Source organism: Mycteria americana, chromosome 1 (assembly GCF_035582795.1).
Source record: "Mycteria americana isolate JAX WOST 10 ecotype Jacksonville Zoo and Gardens chromosome 1, USCA_MyAme_1.0, whole genome shotgun sequence".
In the NCBI taxonomy this organism is placed as follows: Eukaryota; Metazoa; Chordata; class Aves; order Ciconiiformes; family Ciconiidae; genus Mycteria; species Mycteria americana.
Genome location: NC_134365.1, coordinates 162,881,972 through 162,893,883, shown reverse-complemented (window position 1 = coordinate 162,893,883; position 11,912 = coordinate 162,881,972).

The window sequence follows — 11,912 nt, the reverse complement described above, 5'->3', positions numbered from 1 at the left end:
TGTACTTAATGTAGGTTAAAAAATAAACAAAAATTACTATTTTTGCCTTATATTAAGAGACTAATGTCGAATTTGGATGACTGGCATTAAACCTATATTTGCTTTTTTTGAAAATGGAGTATTTTGTTCATATCTTGTTCGGTAATTTTAGACTCCTAATACAATTTGGCTTTTGGCATGTTTTCACAAGCCTGATAAAATTTTATTTAAAATTAAACTTATTGTACCAATTGCCATTCATAAGGTTGGGATTTTTTATTCTTACCGGTTTACTTTTTTTCTAAAAGACCTTAACCTAACAATCTTGAATATTGAGCCCAATAAAAATATCTTTGGTTAAGGTAACTTGTCATTATTAACCTCCTAAAAGTTGGCATGTAAAAAGGTTTCAGGTGACATTTCCTAGACTGCTGTGCTCCACAACCCCACCCAGACGAACCACGCCACTCTCATGCTCTGCCTATCTCCAACCACAGCTCTGTTCAGATGTTGTGGATAGGTTTGTTCTTGTGCCCCTCCCCACATGCAGTCACTAGGAAATGCTGATTTCAGATAAATCTTCCATGTTTTATGTTCAAAACAGGAAAAGGGTGAGTGTGGTAAGCGTTTGTTCTTTACTAATGCAGTGTGAGCTGTAGTGTGACTCTTGATTTAAATTTTAAAAAGTATAAAATTGAACATTCTTAATATCCCTGGTTTTGTGATCACCTACTGTATGTATAGTCACTGCTCAAAATCATCAATCGTTATTACATAGATGGGAATGCTTAGGTTGAGAAACATGTCAGTGTCTATTATTGAAATACGAATATAATAGGCGCTCAAGAATTCAGTCTAGTGATATGAAAACAGATTTTTGTGATGTATTTACAACTGCTGTTTAAAAATCACATTAATAGAAGTGAGATGTAGCCACTGCGGTACGTATATGGGTTTGAAACTAATGGATGTATTTCCCTTTTTTTTTTCTACAGACTAGTTGACAAGTTATGGCAGCTTCTCAAGTATCTTATTTTCACCTTTAAAGGCAGTTTGTGAAGTCTGTCATTATCTTCTGGATTCTAAACCTGCTGCATACACAATTTTTCAAGCAGCCTTGCCTTGTAATAATTGCAGCTGTTTTGGCATTTGAAATGGTAGGTTTGTGTGCAGTACTTGAGACAATCCAGAAAGTTTAATACATCACAAATTTTACAGAAGAGCTATTCTAAACTTGTTCCCTCCCTTGAAACCCATTATTGCCTCAGATAATTTTACAAGTTTTTCTAGCATTTTAGGCTTCTGGTGTGTGTTAGGGCATCCAAATGTTCTACTGTGTACTGTATCTGTTCTTCAGATCTCTTGGGAGGCCTGGGTTTTTGTCTGAACTTTCAAAATACTGTCCTCTTCCAAAATCTTTCTATACGACCAGATATTTTCTTAAAATATACTTACTGCACGGATATCTGAGAAAATGTAAATTAACAGGAAAGTTAAGAGGTAGGAACAAATTGCTGAGCTGCATGAAGAAAGCGCAAATTTAGACAAAGTGTAACACTTCCAACCAGTGTCAGTTTTTTGGTGGCTGGTAAGTAATTTAAAAACTGGTTCTTTAGAGTCTGAAAAAAGTGACCATCATTGCCAAATTTAGTCTGAAAGTAATCCTCAGTCTGGATCGTGTTTTGGAAACATGATATGGGAGTTAGTGGTTTGGTTTGGTTTTTTTTCTCTAAAAAAGAAGAAATAAAAAAGCAGCTTTATGGCAAGCTGTGTCTCACAGCAAGCTACCTTGGTCAATCTTCAGCCTGGTAGCTTCACTTCTTACTGAAATGCTTAGCGGCGTTTGAACATCCATAAGAGTTCTTAGACTTTTGCCATCATACTGATCGCGTGTGCCCTCAGCTGCTTTGCTGGAGTCTTGCAACCATATCACAAATATTAGTTGACTGTAAGCTAGTCATGGACAATATCTTCATGGGTTTTGTGCCATTTTCAGGTAAAAGGCAGTGAGGGATGACTGGGAAAGGCTGAGGTCATTAGTGCAATCTCCTGCTCACCGCTTACCTTTCTTCCGTTTTGCGTTAGCATTGCTTGAAAACAGATTTCCTTATGTTTCAACCCTCTGTCTTTCCCACGGGTGCAAAGAGCAGTGATTACCATACCTAGCTCTTGCATATAGCACAATCCTTTTGTATTTTAAAGCTCAGCTACCCAGAACGTGTGTGGTTACAGGTATGATGCAGATGTAGCAACAAGCACAAAGGCGTAGACAGCATTGTGGAACCTGTCAGCGTATTCCCGTGTTTCTGCAACACCACTTACTGTCACTTTGGGGCTTGAGACCGTCAGAGCGATGGCATTGCACAGCGGTCCATCAGTATTTGTGGATGGGATTTATTGTGCGCTGCTGTCCTGTGTGGGGTGGTGAGAAGAGGTAGGTGAGCTGTCTGGTTGTTGGATACTGAGGTGGAAGGAAGGTAAGTAGAGTTTCTCTGCGATTGCCTGAAAAATGCTTTAAGTGGGTACTTTAGTCCTGTCATGGGTGGTACCTGTATTTTCTTCAGGACAAGTAAGTGTGGAAGAGAGGGCAGAACGGGGTGGAATTCAGGCAGGCGTCTGAGGTGCTCAGAGTTATACTGATCTGAATAACCTGTTTGAAGGGACAGGAAACACAAATGAAGTCCCGTTTGAACTGACGTACAAATCAAAACTGTGAAATGTTGTGGATGAGAAACACCATTTTACTAATACTAGTAAAGGCAGAAATACCAATCTCTCAATTAAGAAAAGTAGGCTGGACAACATCTGTACTTCAGGCAAGGCAGGGGAGGAGTGAGAGACCTTGAAAGGGAATGGTGGGGTCTTGGTGTATCTGGCTTTGGTCAGTAGAGCTTGAAATTGTGGCCAAGTATTTCTTTGTGGGATTGCTGGGGCGGGGTTGCTGTAGCCAATCCCGAGTACATTAGCAGTGCACAATAAATAAAAACTGAAGGTGCTTGGTGAATTGCTGTTACTCAGCTGATAGAGATCTTGACTTTTACAGGTAAGGAATAAGTCACATGGAAGTATGGTAAATCCTTAACAGCTGGGAGAAGTGTTTTTGTATTTGATGGTTGATAAACATTGTCCATTGTCGTTGTTATAATTGAATGTTACTGCAGTGTTGGATTTAGTTTTCCTGCTCCAGATACCCTAAATGTCAAATTCTGTGAGCTAGAACGTTGATAAGCTTAGCTGGTGTGGGATACGCGTGACCGTGACTTTATGCCATGAAGTGTTACATCTGTCCTTTTTCTATGCCTTACCAGTTTGGGCAACAGCTTCATTTCTGGGGGCAGCTGTATCTCCTCTTCATAATTTTTCTTGAAAGCTACTGCTTCTGAAATGATCTGTTCATCCAAGTTAGCGCCCTCTCAAATCCCGGCTTGCTCCCTTGGATTAATTACTAATCATCACTTAGAGAATGATGCATGTTCTGCAAAGAATTTCATCTCTGCGTTTACAACCCTTTTTTTCCTTTCAATTACTGTTCCTCCAAAAGCTCTCACTTCCGATAATAGTCCCAACTCCTGCTCTTGGAGCTCATCACAACTAAGTATTTTCTTACAGGAGAGAAGATTACTTGTGCAGAGATGTTCTAGTCTTCTCCCAAATATAGTTTCCTACAATTCACTTCTAATTTCATTTTTTATTCTCGGTATTCTGCTGTTTCTCCTTATGCCAGACAGTTAATAGCAATCTACTTACTTGTGTATCTACGTAAAGCTGATTCCTGAAATATTTCTCCTATTACCTCATATATTGACTTTGGGTACTTGCGCGTACACAAGTGTGTGACGCTTCAGACTAAAGCATAAATCTTCAGGGACTAAGAGACTTCATTTATCAGTTGATTATTGCATAGCTGCCATCATGCATTTTCTTTCTTCTTATTCGAAACATCTGGAACTCACTGTTGGTGAGATGAGAGTAGTTAACTGCTTGTAAATCAGATGTGCCAGAAGATTACAAATGAAACCTGTCACCTTTGGGTGATGGCACATTCTTGCTGCTTCTCAGGATTCCAGCACTTGCAATGACAATGCAGTTTAAATTCTTCCTTCCCTCCGAGGTATGTTAGCATCACCTGCTGGCCACAGCTCGGATAACCTTCTGAAGTGCCGGAGCAGAGTAAAGGGGATGACAGGAAGAGTTCCCAAAGCACACTACTGGGGGTGCTTAACGTTATATCTTTAAATATGCATGCTAATTTTAAAGTTTCTGGAAGCAGGCAGCCAAAAATCGAGGTGAAAAACAATAACAGTAATCATACAAATGATTTATCTGTGAAGATGTTAGAAGTGTGTCTCCTGTGTCTGGTACGGGCAGATGGCTAGCAAGGGTCCTTCAGAAAGAATCGTAATTCAGATAGACGGCCTTGCTTTAGAAGGATGACTTGTTCTCACTCGGGCACCCACTCTGATGCCTTCAAACAGTTTTTCTAAGTTCACTAAAAAAGGGATGCTTTGGAGGGGGCCCCACAGAGCATCCTGAAAGGCTGGCCAGCCTGGTGGTGGGGCGGGCCGAATGCCATTTCCCAGCTTCGTGCTTTCGATAGCGTCAAGTCCTCATTTTTGAACAGCTCAGCGTGACCATTGTTTTGCTACTGCTGGTGCACAATTGACTTTGGCTTGGTTTGGGGGTTTTTTTGGTTTTGATTTTTTTTCATTTTCTTTGATCATATCAAGTCAAGAAGACAGTAGATTTATTTTTCATTTTCTTCTCTATTTTGGGGAAATTATTAAGGTAGAGAAAACATTCTTTCTGATATTTTTCCCAACTTCCCATGACTATCTTTTGATTTGTTCATAATTATTATTCAGTTGAGGTAAAATCATAGAATAAACTGACTCGGCTATGACTATGTGAGGAAGAAGAGGTGCACGTGGTGACCTCAGGTTCCCCAGGTGGCTAAGAAAGCCAATGGCATCCTGGCTTGTATCAGGAATAGCGTGGCCAGCAGGACTAGGGAAGTGATTGTCCCCCTGTACTTGGCACTGGTGAGGCCGCACCTCGAATCCTGTGTTCAGTTTTGGGCCCCCCACTACAAGAGAGACATTGAGGTGCTGGAGCGTGTCCAGAGAAGAGCAACGAAGCTGGTGAAGGGTCTGGAGCAGAAGTCTTATGAGGAGCGGCTGAGGGAGCTGGGGTTGTTTAGCCTGGAGAAAAGGAGGCTGAGGGGAGACCTTATTGCTCTCTACAACTACCTGACAGGAGGTTGTAGCGAGGTGGGGGTCGGTCTCTTCTCCCAGGTAACAAGTGATAGGACAAGAGGAAATGGCCTCAAGTTGCACCAGGGGAGGTTTAGACTGGATATTAGGAAATTTTACTTCACTGAAAGGGTTATCAAGCACTGGAACAGGCTGCCCAGGGAAGTGGTTGAGTCGCCATTCCTGGAGGTATTTAAAAGCCGTTTGGATGAGGTGCTTAGGGACATGGTGTAGTGATGGTCTTGGTAGTGTTAGGTTTACGGTTGGGCTCGATGATCTTAAACGTCTTTTCCAACCTATACGATTCTGTGATTCTGTGACCTCCCAAGAGGACGTGCACACGCACATACGCAGTCCGGCCTCTGCTTGCCCTGGGCCTTGCTGAAGAGGAGCAAGCTTCTCGTTCACCGGAGGTCGGCAGGTGGGCTGTGTTCTGCTCCCGCCCATTGCGTGCACGGGGAATGAGTCGCTCTGGGGTATTACCGAGGGAGTCAGTGGGCTGGCAGGGAGGCCCGTTCTCTCCCTTCGTGGCCCAAGGATACAAGAAGCCGTAGGGTTGTGACCTTTCTTCTCCAGCCTTGCTTAGGAGCTACAAAATGGAGCAACCAGAAGGTCGGACCCGTTTCCTACGTTTTTCTGCAGGTTCTCACAAGGAATCCTAACCACTCTTTGCCTGGCAATTGCTCGTCCCTGCCCATTGCAGCAAGGCTAGTGAGACAGCTGAGAAGAAATGGCTGTTTTGTTGTGTCACCCTTTTCCTGCTGTCTGCAGGCAACAGTGACAGCAACAGAGCTAAATCACACAATTATGCATGTTCTCCTGCTGCATAATGTCGGCTCAGTGCAGCCCCGAGGCAGGTGGAGGGCAAGGCAAAGCGAAGCAGCGGGTAGCCTTAAATGTAGTGTTTATCCCAGAAAGCAGGGTGACTGTAGTAACTCTGGACAAAAATTGCAGAGAGGAAGAAAGAAGTTTCCTTCCCTTCAAGAAGGACAATATCCAGAGCCAGGGGGGCAAAGCCCAAACACAGAATTGATTAATGTATCAGGAAAATGTGGGTTCATTAAACCCAAGTCTTCTCTGTCAGTCTGTTAGCAGTTTCGAGCGGCGGCTTTTGCTGGAAGAAACATCTTAGATCCAGAACAGAATTTCTGAAGAGAGCAAGACAGGCAGACAAACTCAGGCAGATTAGGAACGTGATTCTAAATCCCCAGAGATTTTCTTGACCAGTGGCTTATTTTAGGGTTAATATGTCTATCTTTCTGTCTTTCGAGACGGCTTTACAGACAGAGGTTTGTGAAGACGGTTGCTGCACAGAACGGGACAGAACTTGCAGTCTCAGGGTTTTGTTGGACAGGACACAGTCTCCTGTCCCACTCATCCCTGACGCTTCAGAGGATTGCTGGTAAAATAACCTTAGCAAGCCATCTGCCATGTAACTTGATGCAGAAATACAATTCTGTGTGCTGTAAGACGAGTGCCAGTGCACAATGCCCAAAGAAAGAAATCTCCAGCAGGACCCCCCCCAAGTCAGGGACAGCCTGATGGGCCATCTCTGTGCAGGACCGGGAAGGGAAGACTGTAGCCTTGGAGTCCTCAGTGAAAACACCACCAAAGATAAAGGGGAGAAATGGGAAACAGACATTGCATGAAGAATGTTAGAGTTCTAGGGCTGCAAATAGATGACAGCAAAGACAAATACTCCCTCTTGCACTATTAATCGACTTTGAATCTCCCGGCCTGAGCAAATATAGCGAAAGCTGCAACACTACTAGTTCATATATGGTATACAGCAGAAATCCATCCAAGTCAGGGCTAGTCACGCCAAAAGAAGTTCACAGAAGAACAAATAAATATGCTCTTAGAAAATTTACAAGTGTCAATAAGAGAGCTCTATTTACTGCAGTTAAGCTCCAAAGGAAAATCTGAGTTGCCTGGAATGAAAGGGAAAAGGAACCGGCACCATTTCAAAACTTAAGATGATGCAAAGTTTAAATTGTATCAAATCATTAATCGGTGCAAAGGATTTGTTGAATGTTTTTGTTTGGTTTTGGTAAATTTATTTGGAATATCACGGAATTATGCATTTCTGGAAAGTCATGATGCAGAAGCTGATGTTAAAGAAGTTTGTTCTTGTTAACGGGATCAAAAATATGGGACAGAGTATAAGAAGAAAAGCGCTGTCACAACCCAACTTGGGCAAGACCACTGTGCAGCACTGACCCTCCAGTACCTCCAGTCACGGGCACGCTGTTACACAGCTCTGTTGCCTCCTTGCATTACAGATCCGTGAAGACAGTAAAGAGCCCGAGATCATCCCCTCAGCCCTACCAAGCTCTGCTCTTCTGTGAGGCCGTGCTCTGATAACGTTTCAAACTTTCAGGACCCTTTTGGCCTTCTCTCTCTTTCAGCCCCTCCTTGGGCACAACGACAGCAAACTTCCCGCTCCCACCATCCCCACCAGCGCACAGAGGGCCTCCCGCGCTTTGCTGCTCCCTAAAACTCAAACTCCACCACGCTAGGCTTGATGCTCCTACTAGGTGTCCTTGTGTAGAAACGCCATTTTTATTCAGGGGCTGAGCTAATCCTTGCAAAGCAGCCAAGGCCAGCAGATCCCAAACTGCACCCATGGCAGGTGTTGGCCGTAGCTCTCCGTGCCCTGCCAAGCGCAGCGGCTGGCAGGAGCGCAGTAGACCAGCCCGTCTTGGGGGAGGCCAGGCTTCCCACACGTAGCACAAGCCAGAGCTCCCAGTTTGGTATGGACGTGTTCCAGCCCTTCATGTTTATTTGTGTGGGTGCAAATGCATATTTCTTCCTCTCATTTTTTAACACAGCTTTAAGGCAGTAGCTGTGTATCGATGAGCGGAGGCATAGGAAGAAGCAGGCGTTTGCCACCATGTCTTGCTGGCAGTGGCAACATCCACAGCAGGGGTAAAAGAGATTGGATAGGGCTAACGAATTAGAGAGTAATAATTATAACCCACCCCTTTCACTATAACTTTGGGCAATTTTTTTCCATCATTTTACTGCCTGCCCTGAGAGCAGTTTGGGGGGGGGGGGGGGGGTGTTGCTTTTTTCCCCCTCCCTGATGCTCATTGTCACAGAAACTCCCAGAGCTGCCTGCCAAAATTTTGGTTAAAACCTGCAGGTCAGTGTTTAATTATTAACATCTAGCGGTCTTTGGGAAGCAGCATGGAAGTCTGTAGTTAAAGGATCATGGATTGGTGTCATCCAGTTACCCTTTGGCATTTTTGAGGGGCCAGGTTTATTCCTGTAGATGAACACCGACAAAATTCTTACGTGTGGAAGAGACTGAATTCATACTATGGCCACCAAGTGTAGCAGTCTCATTTTCAACTATTCTGTTAAAAACTGAGCAACTAACAGCTACTCCTAAATATCCCAAAGCCACAATGGTTAATCAGGCCAACCCTCATTATCTGGGAGATATACAGCAGCACTAAGTATAAATCACAGCATTACAATAACAAACAGAAGAGGAAAGCTGGGCTGCAGAAGGATTATCCTGGGTCCCGTCCATACTGAAAACACCACATGACCACCTTCACGGAATGGTAGTCAAAGAAAATCACTTGGTTGCATAGCAGTGCGCGTTCCCCTGGTGAAACTCTGGAAGGCAAGGCAGCCCCTTCTCAAAAATACTCCTGCTGGAGATTTTTCTTGTACGCTTAGCGCACAGATTTCTCTTGGGAGTTTATTTTGGTATTTCTGAAGATGATCATCTTTTTTTGAAGACTGTGTGCTTCCGCTATGGATGATAATGGCTTTCCGTGTGGAATATGGTATATGTCTACTGGCCAAAATTATCTGCAATTTTTACTTTCAGTTTAACTTAGGTTTAATTGTCTCGATTTAAGCCTCTTGCACTAACACTAAGCTGCTTTTGTTTTTACTTTGGATCCAATAATTTTAATGTTTCCTCCATATGGCAGTGGGTTTTCAAAGGAAAAAACAACGTCTGAGATGGAGTTATGTGAACGGATTGAAATTAGGAAAGTGAAACTAAAAATATAAATAGGAAATACCAGGCTAATGTGACATATATATATAGGGAACTCCTGCATGATATAAACATACTCAAAAATTTGACAAAATTTTTCACATGTATCTATAATGGATTCTCTACGCCTTCAGCAGCAGCTGGATAAGCAGCACAGCTACTCCTCTGGGGTGAATGCCAGAGAATAACAGTTATAAAATACATTTCACTGATTCTAAACAATGAATTACACCTGCTTGTCAAAAGTATTTCTGTCAAGCTTAACTGGGCAGTGGGCTTATTCTGTGAGTGCGGTGTACTTTGTTAGCCAAGGTTCCTTTATAGTCAGTTGGATTATTAGCACAGGGAGAAATATGGGTCTGCCAATCCAGTTTTTTAGTCCAATAGGTATATTGGTAAATATTCTCCCTTTGAGACTATTTAACCATTTGTTAAATTGGTAAAACCAATGTTGCTTTACCTGAAGACTGAAATCTGGATCCTCTTCCAGTTGTGGCTGTGTCCTGTGGGGCCAGGCTGTGGGGCAGCACTCCCAAAGGTGGTCATGTCAGAGACTATATTCCTGTTAGATCTGCAGGCTGAAATATTCATGAGACCATCCTGAAATCCTTTCACTTCAAACACGGTAGGTTAGCTGAGATCTCCTACTGAAACCAGCTGATTTCAACTAAAGGCGTTTGGGAGCAATCGTACGATCCTTTCTCTCAAGTCACCAGGCAGTTCAGGAGGTGCTGGAGGTAGCAGTATGTCATTTATAACCACAACTGATGCGAATCCACCTGAAACCAAGTCTCTACGTTGCTTGAGTTAAAGCACAACTCTCTTTTCCCTGTAAAGAAGTGAGATATGGGAGGTGGCTAGCTGGCACGTTTCTTCATCTGCTAGCATCCCTCTGCTTGCATTTAAGTTGTAGGTCATTCTCCATGGCTGAACTCTAAGGTGGGAAGTTTTTCAGTCCTCAGCTGATCCCAAAGTAGCCCAAATTGTTAGAGAACAAATTTCCTGCCATGTAATAGCCATATGGTGATCTCTGTGAAACAATTGATGATTCTTGTCTAGTTGGTGGCAGAAAACGTTCCCATGTCATTAAAATCATTGCGACAACTACTACTTTCATGCCATATCAAAACTGAAGGTTAAATGGAAAGCGTATTTCCAATATACTCCTCTAGCTTGGTCGCTGCGAGGCTACTGAGATGCGGGGGCTGTGTGTACCTGTTGGGCGTGATGACCGTGGATGACAAAGTCAGCAGACCCTTCAGTTCAGGATCTGGGACCAGCACTAAACTTACATCTGCCTTGTCCACACAGAGGTCTGTGGAGAGCTCCCGGCTTGGTTCTGCTGTGGCGTGTGGCACTCAGCAGAGATGAGTCAGCGAGGGGGCTACCTGGCATTTTTACCTCTCCAGCCCAACAAAACGAGCACACACACACAAAAAAACGATTCTAATTCATGCAAAGAGAGGAAAGGAAAATTTAGTCTTTAAAATCCTAGCCGAGACAGAACATGGCATGCAAAGCGCTTCTGCTCATTTGCAAGGGACTGCAGGTTTTCCCAGGGGCTGGAGCCCACTTCAGCACCTGCGTGGAGCCCGAGGGAGTTCTGCTGCCAGCGGTAAGGGTCCGTGTGCGAGGACAGGGGTGTAACGTAATTACGTCCCACTAGTCGTCTGACGAAGAGTCTGTTTCTTGCTGGGATACACGGGTACCTGGGTTATTTGAGGAAAGCAAAATCATTTCACTTGACGTTTCTCACATCGAAAACATTCATGAAATCTTATCACACTTGCCAAATCCTTCTGTTCCCTTTATAAAAATAAGAAACTGACCTCATTGAAGTGACAGGAGACGTTAGCCTTTGTATGCTTAACGGTCATTGGAAAACTATTTTCTTTTGAGATACCCTGCTTTCTGACATGACGGAAAGCAGTAGCATCTAAATGATGTTTCAGAGACTATAAACAGAACAATATATTCAGAGTATCCACTATATTCGTAACATATATTCTTACCTTCTTGATCTTGGCAAATTTACTGGATTAAAAAAAAAATCTTGCTAGAAATCAGCCAAAGCTCTGTTTTCTGGTTTTCTTTTTCTTTTTTTTTTTTCCTTTTGGCATTAAAATATAATGGACTACTGTCTTTACATAAGGACTTTAGAAACGTAAAAAATTATGGAAAGCTTATTAGAGTGGTAGGTAGGCAGGCGAGACTTAACTTCTCTAAGACTTCTTTAAATGTTTCTTTCATTTATTTTTAGGTCAAAGCGGAGCGTAACTTCTGAAGCTAGCAGCGACCTAATCCAAACTGCTAGTACCACAGGGCTAAGTTATACAAGACTATTCAACTAATGAGAAGTAAGGCTAAGTTGTACAAACCTTCGGTTTAGGGTTAGATAAAAATTGGACACTCCTTAAATGTTGCCTCACAGAGCGCTGAGCGAGGAAATCAACTCATCAAAGCTCACCAGTTTTTTTCTAGATATTTTCCCCTCCAGTTACCCAGTGCCAGTTCCCCAGTTCTTTGGCCGCAACTGCGGCAGCTCTTCCAGAGTGCACCGAAAGGCTGCTGTCCTGGTTTTGGTTGAGATAGAGTTAATTTTCTTCCTAGTAGCTGGTATTGTGCTGTGTTTTGGATTTAGTATGAGAATAATGTTGATAGCACAC